The sequence below is a fragment of the Balaenoptera borealis genome (assembly GCF_965194805.1).
Source record: "Balaenoptera borealis genome assembly, chromosome: 20".
Taxonomy (NCBI): domain Eukaryota; kingdom Metazoa; phylum Chordata; class Mammalia; order Artiodactyla; family Balaenopteridae; genus Balaenoptera; species Balaenoptera borealis.
This window is the reverse complement of record NC_138879.1, coordinates 40,075,997-40,096,015: the sequence shown is the minus strand read 5'-3', so window position 1 is coordinate 40,096,015 and position 20,019 is coordinate 40,075,997. Positions and strand designations below refer to the sequence as shown.

At 44.9% G+C, this 20,019-nt stretch overlaps 1 protein-coding gene across 10 annotated transcripts in view; it reads left to right on the top strand.

The window, feature by feature from the left end:
* Nucleotides 1–20,019, top strand: part of HEATR6 (HEAT repeat containing 6) — a 137,886-nt gene that overhangs the window by 64,527 nt on the left and 53,340 nt on the right. For 6 of the 10 annotated variants that reach the window (XM_082373922.1, XM_082373923.1, XM_082373931.1 and 3 more), the window contains one exon: nucleotides 99–325. The exons of 1 other annotated variant lie outside the window; for it this stretch is intronic. The gene's annotated coding sequence lies outside the window, so the exon portion shown is untranslated. Of the gene's footprint in view, nucleotides 1–98; nucleotides 17,270–20,019 lie in introns of those variants that run through there. 3 more of the 10 variants (XM_082373929.1, XM_082373927.1, XM_082373921.1) reach the window with 2 other exon arrangements.

The window sequence follows — 20,019 nt, the reverse complement described above, 5'->3', positions numbered from 1 at the left end:
GAGCCACCCTGCTTCCCCCTCTCAGTTTTGTATTCTGTCCATCCCCTACCTCATCGTAACACTTCCTAAGAATCTGGCCTCCTTTCCACTCATTGTAGGTGCCCATGCGGACGATCTGCATTACTTGGTTTTCATTGATGTCAGCGGTGGTAATGATTAAGTGGAAACACCCCACCCCATTCAAACGTCTCCCACTTCCTGCTGATCCCCATTGCGAGCGAGAGTGCAGTGTGCCTTCCAATATTCCTCCCAGAACTTGTGGCTGGAGTGCAAGCGAGGTGAGACAGTGGAAAGCAAATCCTCTTGACTCCAGTCACACCACCACCTTCCAGCAGCTCCAAACGTCAGCCTCCTCCCCAGGCGGATGCAGTAGTCTTTGGAAAAACTCAATGGATATTTCACTACCAAGTGGTACCAAACAATAACTGAAGGTATAAGCAAAGCAGAAGTATATGCATATATAAAAGTGTACCAAGATGCACACTTCTGATGTGTTCTCTTTACGTAAATTGTAACCCAGGATAAAAATTTTAATAAAGCAGAATTCTAGAATCCTAACTAATGTAGGACCTAGGCGTGGGGGCAATCGAGAATGCTATTACCCACTTGAAGATCCCAATGTTCTGGGTTGCCTTTGACAAGAGGACATCAAAACAGTAAAGAATGATTGCCGATTGTTGTTTCAAAAACAGAACAATAAAAGGTAAGTCACCCCACCACCACACACACACACACACACACACACACTTGCCCTCACATTCTCAATCCCTAGAATAGATTTGAAAAAGAAAAGCCCAAGAAATTCCAAGCATGCATACCTCCCCAGATAAGACAGAAATGGAAGAAAACCAAACTTTTTAAAGTAAGCATTTTGATCTTCATGCAAACATGGAGTTAATCTTGGGACAGCTAAGCACAATTACACAGATGAATTCATTGTGTGAAATGGTCATTGAGCGTAGAGAATGTTAGTGCCAGTTCAGAGTCCAAGCTCTGTAGGGGTCATACCTGAATCTGCTGAGCTGAGCACATGGAAACCTCGGTGTGCATTCAGGCTTGACCACTCTTTTTAATTTATTTCAGAGTTGCTCACTGGGGTGGCTTCAGGAAATGCAAATAGAGTGTCCATAGTGGTGTGTGAAGACTGCAGGGTTTTGATGCATGTTAAAATGAAAATATAAATAAGAATCTCTGTGCCTGTATTTACATGGATTAAAGTTGTTCTTAAGATTATGGTCTGACATTTATAATCCTTTACTCTTCCAACTGGCTTTTATTCAATTTTATGCATACAGAGAGGACACAAGCAAAGCACTAGATTGGGTGTGATGGTACCCAGGTTTTAGCTCCAGTTCTGTTCAAATTCTCCAGGAATCCTGGGCTACTTCCTTCCTTGACTCTGGGCCTTCACACTGATAAACTGAGGAGTTTGGACCACATGGTCCAGCTCTAGTTCTGAGGCTACAATTCAGTGGAATTTGGAAACACCACTTCACCTCCAGGATTTTATTTTAAGCAAACGGGAAATATTTTTACAATGTAAAATGCATGTGACTCTACAGCCTGATGGGCCTACCAAACCCACAGACTTAGGGCCACAGTTGGAAAGAACTCAAGTCCCTGTTCCAACCAAGAGAAAATTCTAAACTCATCAACACCTCCAGGATTTTATTTTAAGCAAACGGGAAATATTTTTACAATGTAAAATGCATGTGACTCTACAGCCTGATGGGCCTACCAAACCCACAGACTTAGGGCCACAGTTGGAAAGAACTCAAGTCCCTGTTCCAACCAAGAGAAAATTCTAAACTCATCAAGTATCATCCTCCATGGTGAATGTGTGAAAGTCAGTACTACAAAGGAGCTATGTTATTGAGATGATTCTCTCCCTGTTTATAACCATAAAATATTTGCACTGAAAGAGTCCTTAACAAGCATGGAGGCCCAGAGAGGTTAAGCAACTTGCCCAAGACACACAGGCAGCAGGAGGGAATCAGGACCAAAATGTAGGTCTCCTCACTCCCAGCCTGGTCAGGACTCCTGCATGTGCCCTTCAGAGTTAGACAATTTCACCTTTAGAATTTTTCTTTCCGGGACTTCCCTGGTGGTCCAGTGGTTAAGAATCTGCCTTCCAATGCAGGGGACATGGGTTCGATCCCTGGTCGGGGAACTAAGATCCCACATGCCACAGGGCAACTACGCCTGCGCACCACAACAAAAGATCCCACATGCCACAACGAAGATCCCACGTGCTACAACTAAGACCCGACACAGCCAAATAAATAAATTAATTTTTTAAAAAAAGAATTTTTCTTTCCATATTCACCAGTACCCTTCACAGGGAATGGAAATGTTAATTTTTATTTTTTAGAGTTAATCTTGTTGAAATCCACTAGAGAAATGAATATTGATGACAAATTCACAGTTGCCTAATCTTAGGACAGTTTCACAACAGAAATGATGAAGGTCTTTGTTCCAAGCTGTCCCTGCCTCATCACCAGAAGCAGAGGAACCAGGAGACAAGAGAAGGAAAGGGGATCCCAGGATTTCTCAGGCCCAAGCAGGAGCAGCCTCAACTGCAGATGTGTGCGCTGACTTTCTAAGTCTGAATCAGAACAGGGTCCTGGCCTGCTGATGGAGCTTGGGCCTATGGAAAACAAGCTGGTCTTGGAATAAAAAACAAACCCAGGTATGTCCCACAATGTCCACTGATCTTGCATTTTTGGGAAAGACTCCCATATCCAGCATTCTCAAATGCTTGAGCCACCAACACACGTCCCCCTAAATCAAAGCTTATGCACAAGGCACTGCACCTCTACTTGAATGCACTCGAATTTAGGGACCATATCTGCTACATGTCCACCAGGGAGAGGTGGCAGGGCCTGGAGGCAAGGGAAGGAATTGTCAGCTGAAGCCGATGGGAGTTACGCTGGTGGAAATAGCACAGAGCCAGGGGAGCCGAGTTTCACTGCTCTGAGCTGTGTGACTTGGGCAGGAAACTTATCCTTTCTGTTTCCTCATCTGTTAGGTGGGGAGAATCATACCTCCTGAAGGCATCGTTAAGGGAATTGAAGGAGAAAACATGTTCCCTTCCTCTGTCCCTTTCCTTAGCAGGATCTCTACTGAGAGATGCTACCATTTACTGAGCACCCACTAGGTTGCTCAGCTAGTGGGTGCTCAGTAAGTTCAACTTATCTTTACAACTGAAAGTGTTTTCACACGTGTCAGACATGGAAAGATATGGTACCCGAGGTAGGATGTCACTTTGACACCCAACCCTCCCCCAACCCACCAGTATTACAGTCATTTGTGAAACAGTGGCATGGCACGTGGTTCACCTGTATATTCTCTGGTGTCTGTAAGATGAACTTCCCTCTTCCTCTTTTCCTTCCCAGTTCCCACTGTATTCCTAGTGCTCTCTCCTGTAGGTGATGCTTATCCCTAACCCCTCTTACGTAGGAAAAGCAGCTTCCCATATCTGAAGGAGGAGGGGCCGCACTGGACTTGGTGAGACACCCTGTCTTCCAGCCCACATGTCCCCTTCTCACCTTCCCATGCACACGGTCACCCACATAGCTCCTTCCATCCTCACACTGGTCACTGCTGGCCATCAACAAGGTTCAGGTGCAGAAAGAAGTGCCTGTCAGGGGTCAGCCTGGCTCTGCCACTCACTGTGTGACCTAAGCCAGTCCACATTCTCTCTCCGAGCCTCAGTTTCCCCACTGGTAAAAGGAAGGACCTGGATGAGGTGCCTCTCCAGGGCCACTCCAGCGTGGCCTTCATGTGATGAGGGTTATCTTCCACCAGAAAATGCTTCTTTTCCCAGCTCCCAATGTATAAGGACTCCTCCACTCACTCTAGGTGGTTCAGACTTTGGTTAAAAAAGATCTCATTTTACCAGGTTTTTGAGGCCCACTGCCACTCAGAGGCCAAAATTATCCCAACGTCAGCGGCTAAAAGCAAATCAGATCAAAAAGCATCCATGTGCCTCATCTGAACACAATTTCTGCTTTGAACCTTCTGCCAAGTCTAGGGCTTATCAGCCAAAGTGTATGTGAATTACCATATGAAAGAACTCTCTTGGATCCTATTTAAAAGAAGCCCCTTCTCAATTTAGGTAAGAGAAACACCCAGTCCTCCAGAAAATACATATAAATTTTTGTCTAAATGTCCAAACAGAGTTATGGCCAGAGAAGATGTAATTATCTCCTTCTGGGATAAAGGAATCTTCCAGCTACGAGGGAGAACCAAGAAGCCAGAACGTCCTGCTCGAGACGGCAGCAAGGCCACCACAGATGGTTGTCCACATTGTTCACTGCACAAGGGTGCTCCACTGTTGAGACAGGAGGGACGTTGGAGGGGAGCCTGCCCTCCACTGGCCAAGCCATGTGCCCAGTACGAGATTACATCAGGTCAAAGGGAGGTGCACCTCTTGGGAATTCAGCAATGGCAGCGTAGATGCTAGCAGACAGCCCCCAGCCTGGAGAAATAGGCCTTTCCTCTGCTTAGAATACATCATCTTCCAGAGGCTCATGGCAAGAGGAGACAGCAGAAAAGCAGAAGTGAAGGTGGGGTCCTGGGGTGGGTATGAGGAGAAGCTCCTTCTGGAGACCATCTTAGTGTCTGGAGGGGCATGGACCCCCAACGCCTCGCAGTCGGCTTCCAAAAGAGCGCTTGAAAGAACCCAGTGAGACTACTCCCCTCTACCCCTGTCCTCCACTAACCCTCATTTAGGGCTCAGCTCAGCCTTCCCTGACCTCCCAGCTGATGCCAGAGTCCCTGTTGTAAGTTCTCAGAACAGCTTTGTTTTTCCTTTATAAGGTTCATGTTGCACTTTGCAATAAGATGTGTGTTAAGTAATTTGATTCACCTCTGTCTCCCCGACCAGACCGTCAGCTGTACGAGGCAGATTGTGTTGGGCTTTGCTCTTGGATCGCCAGCACAGCGTCTGGGGCACAAAGCAGGAACAGAAGGATGGAAATTGTGTGAATGAAAGGGCAAGGGTCTTGCACTTTTGCAGCTCTTCCTGTTTGGCCACAGGGACATGCAGTCTCCATGACCTAAGCCCTGTGCCCAGGCCTAGGGGACAGAGACGAGAGAAGACACACCCAACCCTGGCCTGGCATCCAAAACACACATGAAGACTAATAAAAATACAGCTTTACAAGCTCACCCCAAGAGACTTGGGCATCTCGGATTTGTATGTTTAACAAGGTGCCCCAGGTGATGCCAAGCTGCCTCTTAGGGTTGAGGATCCACAGGTGTTGTTGCCAATAGGCGTAAGGAACCGACGATACCGAAGAGCAGGGCCGAGGGCCAACCTGGAGGCTCATGGAAGGTTTTCTGGTGGAAATGACACCTCAGCCAGGTCCTGATCAAAGTGAGTGACGTGGAGAAAGGAGGGAAAGGCTTCTGGGTCCACGGAACAGCATGAACAAAAGCAGAGACAGGAGACTGCGTGAGGCGCGCTCATGGTCCAGGGCAGTGGGATTGAACCAAAATGACAAGAATCTGGGCTCCTGGTAGAAACTCCAAGCACAAATCGCCCACTACTCAACTGGGCTCCCAGAAACTTCTGGGCGGGGAGCCCACATTTCAGCAACCCCCAGAGAAGTTCTTCTGCACCCCCTTTTAATGCAGGCCCCATTCCTATTTTTGGTTCCATTTACCTTCTTTTCCTATCTTCTTCCTCTATTGAGACTGTGGCCTTACAGAATAGCCTTCTGAGCCCAGTGCCATCAGGGCAGTATTGCCAGGGCCTTCCTTGATAAATAGGCTTGACTTAAGAATTCCAAGTTGTCCTGGCTAGAAATAAGAGATTGCTGAAGCTGACGATATGGCAGCATCCGCAGCCAACAGCTATGGCCATGGGTATGCAGTATGGCAACAAAGGGTCATTTTACTTGATAGAGAAGTGAGGACTGGAGCATGAGGGTCAGGCCGCAGGGGGACCTGCACATCCTGATTCACCTGTCTTTCCTGGACCCAGAATGGGGGCGGCGGGCTAAGATTGGAAATGACAGAGGGGATGCACATGGGATGGGAGGGCAGACCCTCAATGACCTGCCTTTCCTGGAGTGGCCGCAATCCACGAGCCGGGGCTTCAGGCTGTAGGAACCATCTCTCACCCCTACCCCGGGCTCCCATCCATTCTTCCACATCTTCCCACTGCCTCCTCTCTCCTCGCTCGTCCCCTCCTCTCCTCCCCTCCTGCACGGTTTGGTCCACGGGCCTCGGCTGGGCTGACAGGCACGTGCTCCCCCTTAAGTGGACTTTTTAAACTGGACTTTTCTACTGAGCCTGGCTGTTGCCTGGACAGGTTTTCTAAGACCAGCGAATATGCTGCAGAGAGGAAGGGAGAGTCCCGGGCACATTTTCCCCCCCTTTGGAGGGAAAGGGAGGTGGCCTGTAGGAACCGGGGTAGATCTGAAGTTCTCAGCGTCCGCGCCAAGCTGTGGAGCAGGCGTCTTCTGAGAAATGCCCACGCCACAGTTCAGTGCCGCCCCACCGGAGCCTGAACTATCTTGTCTGCTGTCCAGTTACAAATTAATCTCTCGTCATCAGTGATTAACTTATTCGAGCCACAGGAGCTGCTGAACCAAAACAGCCCCTTGGGGTGAAGAGTGTCCAGCGTCGTGCGGTGTGTAGCTCTGCCTGTGACCCTCCTCACTCTGGGCCTTGTGCTGTGTCAGCAGGGGAACAGGGAGGCCAGGGTCCCGCTCTGGCCACTGCTGCTCTGGAACGCTCCCCCAGCCCCTCAAAGTGGAGATCCACACGGCAAAGGGCTGGGGTTTGTTTGTTCAGTATGTTTGTCTGCAAGGAAGGTTTTTAAAATGGGGTTGGGGTGGGCATATCCTCTGGGGAGAAATGCCACCTGAATCCAACAGGCTGGGGCTGATATGGAAGAATGGGGAGCCAAACTTAGGAATTTGATAGATGTTGAGGGAACTTACGAGTCATCTCTTAGAGTATAAACCGTCACAGTGGGAAGAGGCCCTGGAGATCATCAGTCTGAACTTCCTAATCCTACAGACACCAAGAAAGAGGGCTTGACTCACCAAAGGTCACACGTCAGAGCCAACAGGGGAGAAAGAACACATGTCAAGTTGTGTTTATATGTCAGATAAAGGCTCATTTCTTCACCACCGTGAGGATAGGTGGCATACCACTCTCTTTGGGAAAAAGACCAGGGAATCCTTCCATACAGCACTTCTACCATTTGAAGGTCTCCAAAGTAACGTTTCCCTGGTTTTTCTGAATAATCCTGAAAAATCTGGTCTCACTTCTTCGTTCCAGGGCTTTTCAGCAATTTAAAAATGATGGCTTTATTCACCTCAGTGGCCATCCCCAGAAAACCCATAACCCCCGTCTAACCATGAGAAAAACATCAGACAAACCCCCAACTGAGGGCCATTCTATCAAGAACCTGACCAGTCCTCAAAACCGTCAAGGTCATCAAAAACAGGGGAAGCCTGAGACACCATCACAGATCAGAGGAGCCTAAGGAGACTATGATAATTAAATGCAATGAAGTGTCCTGGATGGGATCCTGGGACAGGAGAAGGACGTTAGGGAAAAAGTAGTGAAATCGGAATAAAGTGTAGAGTTTAGTTAATAGTAAGGTAACAGTGCTGGCTCCTTAGTTGGAACAAATGTACCACAGTATGTAAGATGTTAACAATGGGGAAAACTGGGGGATGGGTGTATGGGAATTCTCTACTATCTCAGCATCTTTTCTGTACATCTAAAACTATTTTAAAATAAGGCATTTATTTAAAATTTTTTAAATAGTGCCTTTTGATTTACCTCAGACTGGAACCTTTATGAGATGTTTAATCACAGTGCCCATAACATGGTAGGTGTGGAATAACAAGCATCTGAGAGAGGAAAGCAGGAACAGGGAGGGAGGGACGGACAGAGGAGAGACAGAGCAAGAAGACAAGGTGACACGGAGGAGGAAGACATCGAGGTACAAACTACAAAAGTAACTGTAACCATCCAGCCACCGATGACTGCACAAACAGAAGGTGGTATATTCAGAGTGGAGTAGTATTGGCCATAAAAACGAATGGAGCCCTGATCAGTGCTACAATGTGGGTGAACCTTGGAAATATCACACGAAGTGAAAAAAGCCAGACACAGAAGGCCACATTACTGCATGATCCCATTTATGTGAAATGTCTAGAAAAGGCAACACCACAGGACAGAAAGTAGATTAGTGGTTTCCAGGGATTGGGGGCAGGGGAGGTGACAAATGACTGCTAATGGGCAAGGAGTTTATTGCGGGGCTGATGAAAATGATCTGCGATTAGATGGTGGCGATGGCTGCACAACCTTGTGAATATACTAAAACCACTCAACTGTCCCCTTTAAAAGGGTGAATTTTATGGTGTGAATTACATAATAAACTAAAACATAAAATGAAAATGTTAAAAAGTCAATACAACTTAGTCTCTTCCTTCAAGGAGCTCCCGGTGTGCTGGGGGAGACTTTCGGTCCAGGCAAATGTAAGCCTTTCCCCTTGTCTATAAGCTGCACGGGACAGGAGCCGGATAGTTTTGTTTACTACTGATCCCAGCACCCAGCACAGTGCCTGGCCCCTAAGAGGCTCTCAAGAAGTACTTACTGAATGAAAGATTGAGTGTGTGAAGTCCTACGACGGTTACGAGGTCCCAGAGGAGAGGCTAAAGGTGCTCAGAAAAATCTAGAGTGCTCAGAAAATCCACAGGCTGTGACGTGGACAAGGTTGACCGTCCCAGGACACCATAAAGCTTTTCAAAGCCCTCCCCTGTGACTAATCCATGTGACCCTGACTCACCAAGCAAAGTCTGACAAAGGCGCCTCCTTCCAGCCCACTGCCTACTCCTACACCCTGGGACCCCTTCCTCTGGATGCCACAGACTTGCAGAAGCCTGAACCGGTCTAGGCCAGCTCTGCTCTGCTCAAGGAGCTCACAGTTTAGAGAAAGAGGTGTATATGCGCACACTCCGCTTCTGATTGCTGTGTGCTGAGACAGAGAACAGAGGCCAGTGCCAATGGCATTAGAGGGAGCAGTTCATGAGCCTGGGGCAGAGGCAGGTCCCCAAAGGCTTCCCAGAGGAGGTGACACTTCAGCATGTGGGGCCTTGAAACACGAGGAATGGATTGATTCTGAAACATGGTTTCTGGGTCGGTATATCTCCACTCTACCCTTCACAAATGGTTGTTTTCCTGTTCCTCCTTCCAAGGAGGGCTCCATAGATCCTTAGAGATAGCCTTTAATATCATCACCAAAGCCCCAATAAGACCCCCAACGTGACTCAGCTACCCAAAGGTAAGTGCCATAAAAAACGAAAACTGCCTTTTGACTTCTTGAGCCAGCCAGAAGGAAGTGAATATTTTTGAAAATCTGGTTTCAAGTGCCTTAATACTGGGCGGCTGAGGCTGGCAGTGGAGTGTCATTGACATGTGAGTGACTTGGCAGACAGCTCTCCGTCACAAGCCCGACCAGCGGGGAAAGAAATCTGCAGAACTATGCACTGTAGTCTTGGCAGAATATCAGAGCCGGAGGAGCACAGGATTTGCAGTCAGACAAAGCTGGGTGTGAAAAACAGCTGTGCTGCTCACCAGCTGTGTCCTCTTAGGAAAAACCCGAGTGAACTTTTTGCCCAACCTAGTACAAATCCTGAGCCTCCGTTTGCTCGTGTGTAATATGGCAATATAGTCCCCAGCCACCTTGGGTTGCTCTGAGAGTTAAAAAGGATAGTGTGTGCAAAGCATCCTGGGCAATAAAAGACCCTCAACAAATTGCAGGTATTATTTTTCATTGTTTATACAATTATATAGAGACACCTTGTCAGTTTGGAGGGTATTTGAAAAATTTCCATCCCCAAACTCCCTCTCACCTTCCAGTTTATTTTAAAACCTATTCAAAGAACAGACTGAGCTCTGGAATTTTCTCCTGGGCTAAACCGCCAATGGAGTTTCTATACCGTTTCATAGTGAGTGTTTATGATGAAATTACAGAACCACAGACACGGAATTGGAGACAGGGAAGCTCCTCTGCCTTTTAGCCTTGCCTGTAAAACAAAAACACAGAGACATCCTCAGTGGATATGCTGAGGATGAGAGGTTTTGTCCATAAAATATCTCGTTTTAAGGTGAAATCTGATTTCAGTGACCATCTCTTATCGTCTTCAGCATTGCCTATTGCACTCCTTTAAAGTAATACCATGTGGATGTATAAACTCACATGATTTAAACAGGAGAAAAAGAGAAGGAGGAGGGGCAGGGGGAGGGAGAGAAAGAGGAGGAAGGGGGGAAGGACAGGCATTGGTGCTTTTCAAAACACCCCAGGTGATTGCAATGTGCAGCCAGAGGCCCATTGGATGGGGCCAATTCCCTTTGGCACTTACCCTATACCCTCTTGGTAAAATAGTAAACAGGAAATACTTGCTTCCTCGAGTCTCCGTACAGGCCTGGTTGGGTTTAATAAAATTGCACCAGCCTGACATTTATTGTACTTGATAGATATGGCTGGATGCCACATGCTCATTGTGAAGCATCACTAGGAACGCTGGGAACCACAACAGATCAAGGACAAGGCTGTGTATTCGCCTTTAGGTGTTAATGGAGGAGCCCAAGGCCTCAGCCCAGTGAGGGTTGCTGTTTAAACACTGGCTGATCTACCAGGGATTTCAGATATTCACTGGACACTCTAAGCTGTTGACCTGATCACAGACACCACATCCAAAGAAGTAAGTCAAAAAAATTTTTTTAAGAATTTTTAAAATTAAAGCCTAGTTGTTTCTTTTCAGCTTTCTGGATTGCTGTTTTCAAGTTGTTTCTTGGGGACGGTTCTTGGTTTCCTCTTTGTTCATGTAACCACTAGATGGTGCACAGTACAAAACATTAGCCTGGAAGCAGGGCTGCATTTATCATTTTTGCAGTGACCAGAAGGGAATCAGAGGTAAGGTTGCCAGATTTAGCAAATAAAAATAGAAGACTCCCAGTTAAACTTGAATTTCAGATAAACAAATATGGCATGGGACACACTTACACTAAAGAATTATTCGTTGTTTCTCTGAAATTGAAATTTAACTGGATTGCCTGTATTTTACCTGGCCATCTTAATCAGAAGGGACTTTAGGGAGTAAGTAGATAATCTGTGGCTCTCAGCTTTGTCAGATACTAGAATTTTTGGTGGCATACTTGAAGGGATCAAGAGACTCAAAGCAACATGAAACAAGCCAGCAGTTATTACAACACAGTCTCAACACCTGTAGTGTGACACTGTCTTCAGGGTCCAAAGCCCTAATGGTTAACCTTCAACTCCCTGATTTGCCCCATGTAGTTGTATGCATCCAGCTGTTCCTGCCCTGTCACACCGCTCATGTAATCAAGGCAAACTTCTGGAATACTGCAGCAAACTCCGTTGCTTTCTTTGGCTTGAATGCAGCCTTACCCTATGCCTCCTAGCTTTTAAATTAAGTTGGACCTACATTACTTTGAGGCACACAATCTCAGTGTTCAATTTGACAGAGAACGGTGTTTGTCATTTGTAAGAAAAGCAAGTTTTACACGTTGAACAATTTGATGGCAAACATGAAAAGTTTAGTGCCCATAGCAGACCTCCCTTGGCCAGCCTCAAGTTTAATGCCTCATCGAGAAGAAAGCAGGCACTTTACCTGCATTCTGAGTTCTTTCTTGACACAAATTGGCCAATCTCCCTGCTTGACCACAAGCTTTCTACAGGCAGGGACCATCTTTATAGCATCCTGCATAGAGAAAAGCTGAAGGGCAACCTTGAATACACACGCACTTGAAGGCCCCTGAATCACTGTTGCACTCAATGCACTTTCCAGACAGATTGGTTGTCCCAGTTGTGCAATCCAAGCTGTGGTCCACCCGGTCTCCCTGCACGGCAATTGGGTCCCTGCGAAGAAGAAAGAAGGAAGGAAATGGAGAAGTTAGAGTTTGCAAAAGTGAACCTTAAAGGCTACCCAGCTACAGCCCACTCTGATATCTGACTATTCTCTGCTGAGGGGGAGAGGAAGAGCTGATGGTCAGAAATCTGTCTCAAACCCACTCTTAGGATCTAGTTTCTTCCCCTGCAAGATGATTGCTTGCAGGAGTAGATACATGGGAGAGCATATAGGTGACACAAGCCATCCTTTTTTTTCCCATCACCCCCCCACCCCAACGCTTCCTTAGATCTATTTCCTTTGAACAGCTTTACTGAGGTACAATTCACATATTTAAAGTGTACAATTCAATGGTTTTTAGTATATTCACAGAGTTGTATAGCCATCATCACAATCAATATTGGAATATTCTCATTACCCCAAAAAGAAACCCCCTACCCATTAGCAGTCTCTCACCACTGCTCCCACTCCCCACCCCCAGCCCTAAGCAACCATTAATCTACTTTCTGTCTCTACAAATTGACCTGCTCTGGACATTTCATATTAAGGGGAATCATATAATGTGTGGTCTTTTGTGTTGGTTTCTTTCACTTAGCATAGTGTCCTCAAGGCTCCTCCATGTTGTAGCATGTGTTAGTACTTCATTCCTTTTTCTGCTTTTATTTTATTTATCCATTCATCCATTGATGGGCATTCGGGTTGTTTCCACTTCGGGGCTATTGTGAATAATGCTGCTATGACCCTTCATGTACCAGTTCACAATCCATTCTTGACTCTGCTCCAGATCTTGTGAAACATTGAGAAGGGTCAACTCTCTCTTGTTTCTAGAAACTCATTCAAAGTAGAGCAGTCCCATGGAGATGTTGCCTCCACCATAAGAACAAAAAGAGAATATTCATTTAGCTGGAGGAGAGGGGACACCCGGGGGCCAGGGACCTCTTCTTGGTAGATTCCTGACAACTTATGTGAGTTCATGGGCTCTGAGAAGTTTGGAGAAGATCGTGAGGTTTTCCATCTGCAGAACGGGTACATGATCCCTTTGCTTCCTCCCAGCAGCCCCTCATTAAGACATCCACATCTAGTGAAATTTGAGTCCTAAAGTAACACCATATTTAAACAGCCTCATGGGAATGGTCAGACAGTGACATGTTTGGGAGATATCCTGAATTCCTTAGGTCAACACATGGATAAGGGTGAACAGGAAAAGAGCCTGCATTTTTCAGATTTTCCTCACAACCCCCAGGGCATAACGGTCCTGGAGAGGAAGCTGAGCACTCCTCCTTGGGAGGGGAAAGGAGGAGTCAAGATTGAGTGGAGTGAGTCACCCTTACTCCCCTGCTGAGAGGCTCCGACCCCGGAACTCTGCCCATCTCCCTGGATTCATTCCACACACCTTACTGAGCACCTTCTGTGTGCCAGGTGCTGCAAATAAAAATACCGTATCACTTGGCAAGTGAGGAAACTGAGACTCGAGTTCCCAAGACAACATAGCAAGTGATGCAGCAGAAATTTTAACATAAGCAAGCTGACTACAGGGAAGCCATTATAGAAACTTCAACAATGATTAAAATGCAATGATTAAAATAATCTCCTACTCTCAAGGAGATTATAATCTAGTGAGGAGAACAGTAAATAAACAAAAAATTAAATAGACACAGATTTGTACCAGAGGTGAGTAACACAGAGAAATCCTGGGGTAAAACCTAGGGGACTTAAACCAGTGGTGGGAGGAGGGGAACACAAGGTGGTCAAGGAAGTTCCCCCCAAGATAGTGAGGTTTGAGAAACAAGGACGAAATCTACCAGGGAAAGGAGGGGAAGAAGGGTTTCCTTGCAGAGAGAGAGCAGCAGATACAAAGGCTCCAAAGTGGCAAATATTGATAGCTGTAAGAAGTCTGTAAATGATCAATGATTGGAGCAGAGGGTATAAGCAGCCATCCAGCTTGGTGAGTGATGGGCAGGGGTCAATAACAAAGGGACTTTCTTATCACACCGGAAGTTGGATTTTATTCTGAAACTTATGGGAAACCATTGGAGGGTTTTAAACTGAGGTGGGGAGGGAATCTAGAACTCTACCAAGTTTACGTGGGCAACATTGTGGATCACAGATTGGAAGGGGCACAGGCAGAAGCTACAAATACTCACAAACCTCTTCCAAAGCTGCTGAGGTCTGCAGAGTGTTCTCCAGGGAAGTCGCACTGCTCTCACGGTGGGGTGTCCCTCCATGGTCTTCCTGGGTCGGCTCCTGTCGTCCTCCTCTTATCCTCGCCTTGTTGGAGTAGACTGCTGTGTAAAAATCCTAAGAAAACTTGCTTTATAGGTAAAATTTCTGAGTTCTTGTGAGTTCGAAATGTCTTTATTGTGCCCTCACTCTTTTTTTTTAATTTTATTTATTTATTTATTTATTTATTTATTTTTGGCTGTGTTGGGTCTTCGTTGCTGTGCGAGGGCTTTCTCCAGTTGCGGAGAGCGGGGGCCACTCTTCATCACGGTGCGCGGGCCTCTCACTGTTGCGGCCTCTCTTGTTGCGGAGCACAGGCTCCAGACGCGCAGGCTCAGTAGTTGTGGCTCAGGGACCCAGTTGCTCCGCGGCATGTGGGATCCTCCCAGGCCAGGGCTCGAACCCATGTCCCCTGCACTGGCAGGCAGACTCTCAACCACTGCGCCACCAGGGAAGCCCGTGCCCTCACTCTTGATAGAGGGAATTTCCCTCAGAACTTTTAGGCATTGCTCCACTGTCTCGTGATGATTGCAGTCTGCTTCTTTCCTTTGATCTCACATTCGAAAGAGTGAGCTGTGCTTCTCATCCTCTTGAGCATTATACTTCAGCTCTACCGGCCTTCTTGTCGTTACTTGCACATATCAAGCCACCTACGACTTGTTCCCTCTTCCTGGAATTTTCTCCCCAACTCTGCTCATGGCTGGCATCATTTCATTAATCAGGTCTGACCTCAAATGTCAGCTCTGAGAGGCCTTCCTTTACAAACCTAGCTAAACTAGCAAATACTAGATGTGCAAAAAAGATTTATCAAATTAATTTAAAATGATTAATGAATTAGTTGATTCTAACTAGGATTCTGTGGGAATATTTTAGAAAGGAGCTAAATGTTTGGACTAGGCCACATTTGCAATCTAATTCATTTTCGATTGGCTATGCATATGGGAAAAAAATGAATCTCTAATTCCTACCTCATACAATACAGAAAAACTTATTCAGGTGGCTTATAAATCTAAATATAAAAGAAAAACTGATAAATATTCGAGAATAAAACAAACTGTCTTCATGGCCTTGGAGGATTCTTTTTTTTTTTTAATTATATTTTTATTTTTGGCTGCATTGGGTCTTCGTTGCTGAGCGTGGGCTTTCTCTAGTTGCGGTGAGCAGGGGCTACTCTTCGTTGCGGTGCGTGGGCTTCTCACTGTCGTGGCTTCTCTTGTTGTGGAGCACGGGCTCTAGGCGCACGGGCTTCAGTAGCTGTGGCGCGAGGGCTCAGTCGTTGTGGCTCGCGGGCTCTAGAGCGCAGGCTCAGTAGTTGTGGCGCACGGGCTTAGTTGCTCCGCGGCATGTGGGATCTTCCCGGACCAGGGCTCTAAGCCGTGTCGTCTGCTTTGGCAGGTGGATTCTTAACCACTGCACCACCAGGGAAGTCCCTTGGAGGATTCTTAAACAGGACACGAAAAGTACTAACCATTAAAATAAAACAATAAACTGGACTAGATTAAAATTTAAAACTTCTATTAATTAAAAGACACCAATAAGAGAGTGAAAAGGCAAGTAAGAAAAGATATTTGCGATATACAATACACAAAGGACTCATCTTTAAAATGTACAAAGAACTTTCACATTTAATAAGAAAAAAGGAAGATAACCCAATAGAAAAATGGGCAAAAGGCTTGAACAGGCACTGCACTAAAGAAGTTACCCAAGTGGCCAATAAACATGAAAATAATGCTCAATTTCACTATTCATCAAAGAAGTGCAAATTAAAACACAATGCAATACCACTATGCATTCAGTCTTAGTCTGTTCGGGCTGCTATAACAAAATACCATAGACTGAGTGGCTAATAAACCACAGAGGTGTTTTTCTCACAGTTCTGGAGGCTGGGAAGTCCCACAGTGTAGGCACAGATTTGGTGTCCGATGAGGACCCACTTTCTGGTCCATAGACTGTGCTTTCCAGCTATAACCTCACATGATGGAAGAGAAGAAGTGTATCTCTGGGGCCTCTTTTATAAGGGCACTAATCCCATTCATGAGCACTCTGCCCTCATGACCAATCACCTCCTAAAGGCCCCACCTCTAAACACCATCACACTGGGGGATTCGGTTTCAACATATGAATTTTGGGGAGACACAAACATTCAGACCATAGCACTTACCAAAATGGCTAAAATGAAAAAGAGAAATGATACCAAATGTGGGCAAGTGTTTGGAGTTTCTCAGGCTCTCATAGTCTGTGGTGGTTACGTATACTTATCAACCCCTTTGTAAATAGCCACTAAAGCTAAGCATATGCATATCCTTTGACTTAGCAATTTCACTCCTGGGTAAATACCCAGGAGAATTGTGTATATATGTTCTTTTGATGATGTTCATCAAAAGATATTTGCCAAAAGTATGCTCACAGCAGAACTATTAGTAATAGACTAAAATGGGAAACTACCAAAATATCCCTCAACAGTAGAATGGATAAATAAACTGTGGCATAGTCATAAAATGGAATACTGTTTACTGTTTAGCAATGAAATGTGAAAATTAATAAAGGGAAACCTCACAAAAATGGAGTCAGGAAGCCAGAAGGGGAGGCTTCACCTACATACCTCTCCACATCAATACAGATCCCAACAGGAAGGGGTGTATTTTGCATCTTCAGCAGGAAGTTGACACTAATTTACTACCACCAGCAGGAGAAGGAAAGATTTTCTCCTTGACTGGCAACAGCTCTGCCAATGAGAGATTGTCACAGCCCAGCCAATGAAAAGCCTTTATACTTTGAACTCCCAGTTTCCTCCAATGGACTTTTTGTTTATAACAGCCCCTCCCAGCTTCCCCCTTTTCCTCTATAAAAGAGTTTCCTCTGCTTTATTGGACTTGCATGTGGTTTGCCATAGTTACATGTCCCAAATTGCAATTCTTTGCTGCTCCTGAATAAACCTGTTTTGCTGGTAAAATAACTAGCTGTTTTATTGTTTTACATTAACAGAGAATAAATGAACTATTGTTATGTGTGAAACATGAATGAACCTCTTAAACACATACTTAGTAAAAGAAGCAATACACAAAAGATTTTATATTCTATGATTCCCTTTATAAAAATTTCAAAAACAGGCAAAACTAATCTATGGGTTTTTAAAAGTCAATATATTAGTTATCATTGCTTTCTATTGGGGTGGGTGGATAGTAGGGGACTGGATAAAACTGGGAGAGGGCACCAAGGGGATTCCTGGGATGCTGGTAATATTTTAGCTTTTGATCTAGGTGCTGGTTACATAGCTGTATTCACTTTGTAAAAATTCACCAATCTGTACATTTATGATTTGTTCAGTTTCCTCTATGTATGTTATATTTCAATTAAAACTTTGCTAAAGAATTGTTGTGGGGATTAGATAAGATAATAAATTAAAGAACTCAGTTCAGTGCCTATGACATGCACCGGTTAAATTTTTTTTTTAATTAGCAGTAATCTATTTATTTATTTATTTATTTATTTATTTAGGCTGTGTTGGGTCTTCGTTGCTGTGCACTCGCTTTCTCTAGGTGCAGCGAGCAGGGGCTACTCTTCGCTGCGGTGCGCGGGCTTCTCCTTGCGGTGGCTTCTCTTGTTGCAGAGCACGGGCTCTAGGCACACGGGCTTCAGTAGTTGTGGTGCACTGGCTCAGTAGTAGTGGCTCACGGGCTCTAGAGCTCAGGCTCAGTAGTTGTGGTGCACGGGCTTAGTTGCTCCGTGACATGTGGGATCTTCCCGGACCAGGGCTCGAACCCGTGTCCCCTGCATTGGCAGGCGGATTCTAACCACTGCGCCACCAGGGAAGTCCCCACCCATTAAATGTTAATTGTTAAATGTCATAGTATAAATAGTGACCAGTGACCATGATGAACCAAAGTGAGACACTCATTTAGCAGTACGAAAAGTAAATTTTAAAAAATGGGCTATACCCATTAAGATGGCCATAATCAAAAACAAAAACAAACAAAGCTAGAAGATAAGTGTTGGCAAGGATATGGAGAAATTGTAAACCTTGTGCAATGCTGATGGGAATGTGAAATGGTGTAGCTACTGTGGAAAATGGATGGCAGTTCCTCAAAAAATTAAACATAAAATTAGCATATGATCCAGCAAGGCCACTTCAGAGTATATACTCAAAAGAATTGAAAGCTGGAACTTGAACAGGTATTTGTACACTGAAGTTCAAAGCAGCATTATTCATAATACCCAAAAGGTGGAAACAACCCAATGTCCATCAACAGATGAATGGATAAACAAAATGTGGTATTACGCACAATGGAATATTATTCAGCCTTAAGAAGGAATGAAGATACAAAAGAACAAATATTGTTACTAAAAAATAAAATCCTCTCCCCACTGCTCTGCAGTATTATCTTTGTCATAAATTAATAAATTAAGTGACCTATATGTGTTGGTCTGGTTTTAGACTATTTTATTATATTAGTCTATTTGTCTATCCTTGGGCCAAAATACCACACTGTCTGAGTTACTGTAGATTTACAATCGGGCATGTTATATGGTAGTGTGATCCTTCCTGCTCTGTTCTTCTTCAAGACTGTCTTAGCTATTCTTGGCTCTTTGTATTCCATATATATTTCAGACTCATTCTGCTTATCAATTTCCATTTTAAAATGCTGGCTGGAATTTTGATTGGAATTACATTGAATGTATTAATCAATGTGAGAATAGCAACCCTTTGAATTAGGAACTATTATTATCCCCATTATAGAGATGAGAAAACTGAGGTTTGGAGAGGTTAAGTAACTTGCCCAAGATCACATGGCCGGAATTTAAACCGAATGCTGCACTTTCCCATGTCTGACTTAAGAGCCTTCACATTGAACCATTCCTTCCAAGTAAACTGAAGTATTTCTACTACTTGTATCACCACACATATATTAAGCCTTTGAGGACAGAGATTATATCATCCATGTTTGTATCTCCTTAGCTCCTAGACAGTGCCCAGGACTAAGAAACTGCTCAGTAAATATCTATTAAGTGATTTGTTAAATGAGTGAATAAGTAAGAGAGTGAATCACTAGCTTCTGAGAGCATAATTATATGCTGATAGCTAAATACATTTGTATTTGTCCCTTAGATACAAACATCTGAAATAAACAAATAAACATCAATCAAAGCAAATTTTTTTTGTTAACATTTTAACCCCTGAGAGCCTGAGTCTTACCACAGTAACTCAGATCCAACGTAGAATTTTGTCCCTGAAGATGACATCAAAGGAGAAGTGTTGGTTGGGAGCAGTCATGGTCCTTGACATTCACCTAACTGCCATTTGATTTCCTCTAAGCCTCTGTCCAACTTGTTCTCATTTTGATCCAACTGTTATGACTAAATTGGAATAACAGCTGCAGTGCCATATGATTGACGTTGCTAGGTACAAGGGGAGCTTGTTGGATTTGGGCTGTTCTGCATCACTTCTCTTCCCTAACATCACCCTAGTTTCCTTTATTGGAATCATCTCTTCTGCACCAAGCGTAGTTTGGTGGGTCCTACCTACTCCTAGCTATGAGGTGAGCAGGTGACTCAAGCTTGACCGATCTGATGTTTTTTCCCTGGGATTGGAATTTTCAGCAGAGAGCAAATAAGCAGGGAATGGCTGCAGCACCATCTCCACCGTGGCCGGCACTGACTGGGCAGCTCCTCCGAGGGGGTCACTGCTGAGGTTTCCCAGCCATGATTCCCAGTCTCCTTCAAATTTCTTTTTTGCTTAAGTTGGTTTGAGCTTCAACAAAAAGATTTCTAACTGATACAGAATCTAATGCCAGAAGTGGGATATTGCAAGGCTGCAGGGAGATATTTGGGTGAAGGGAAAGAGTTGATATGAGAATTTAGTAATTCTTTTTTATGTCATAGTAAACAGCTGGTTACT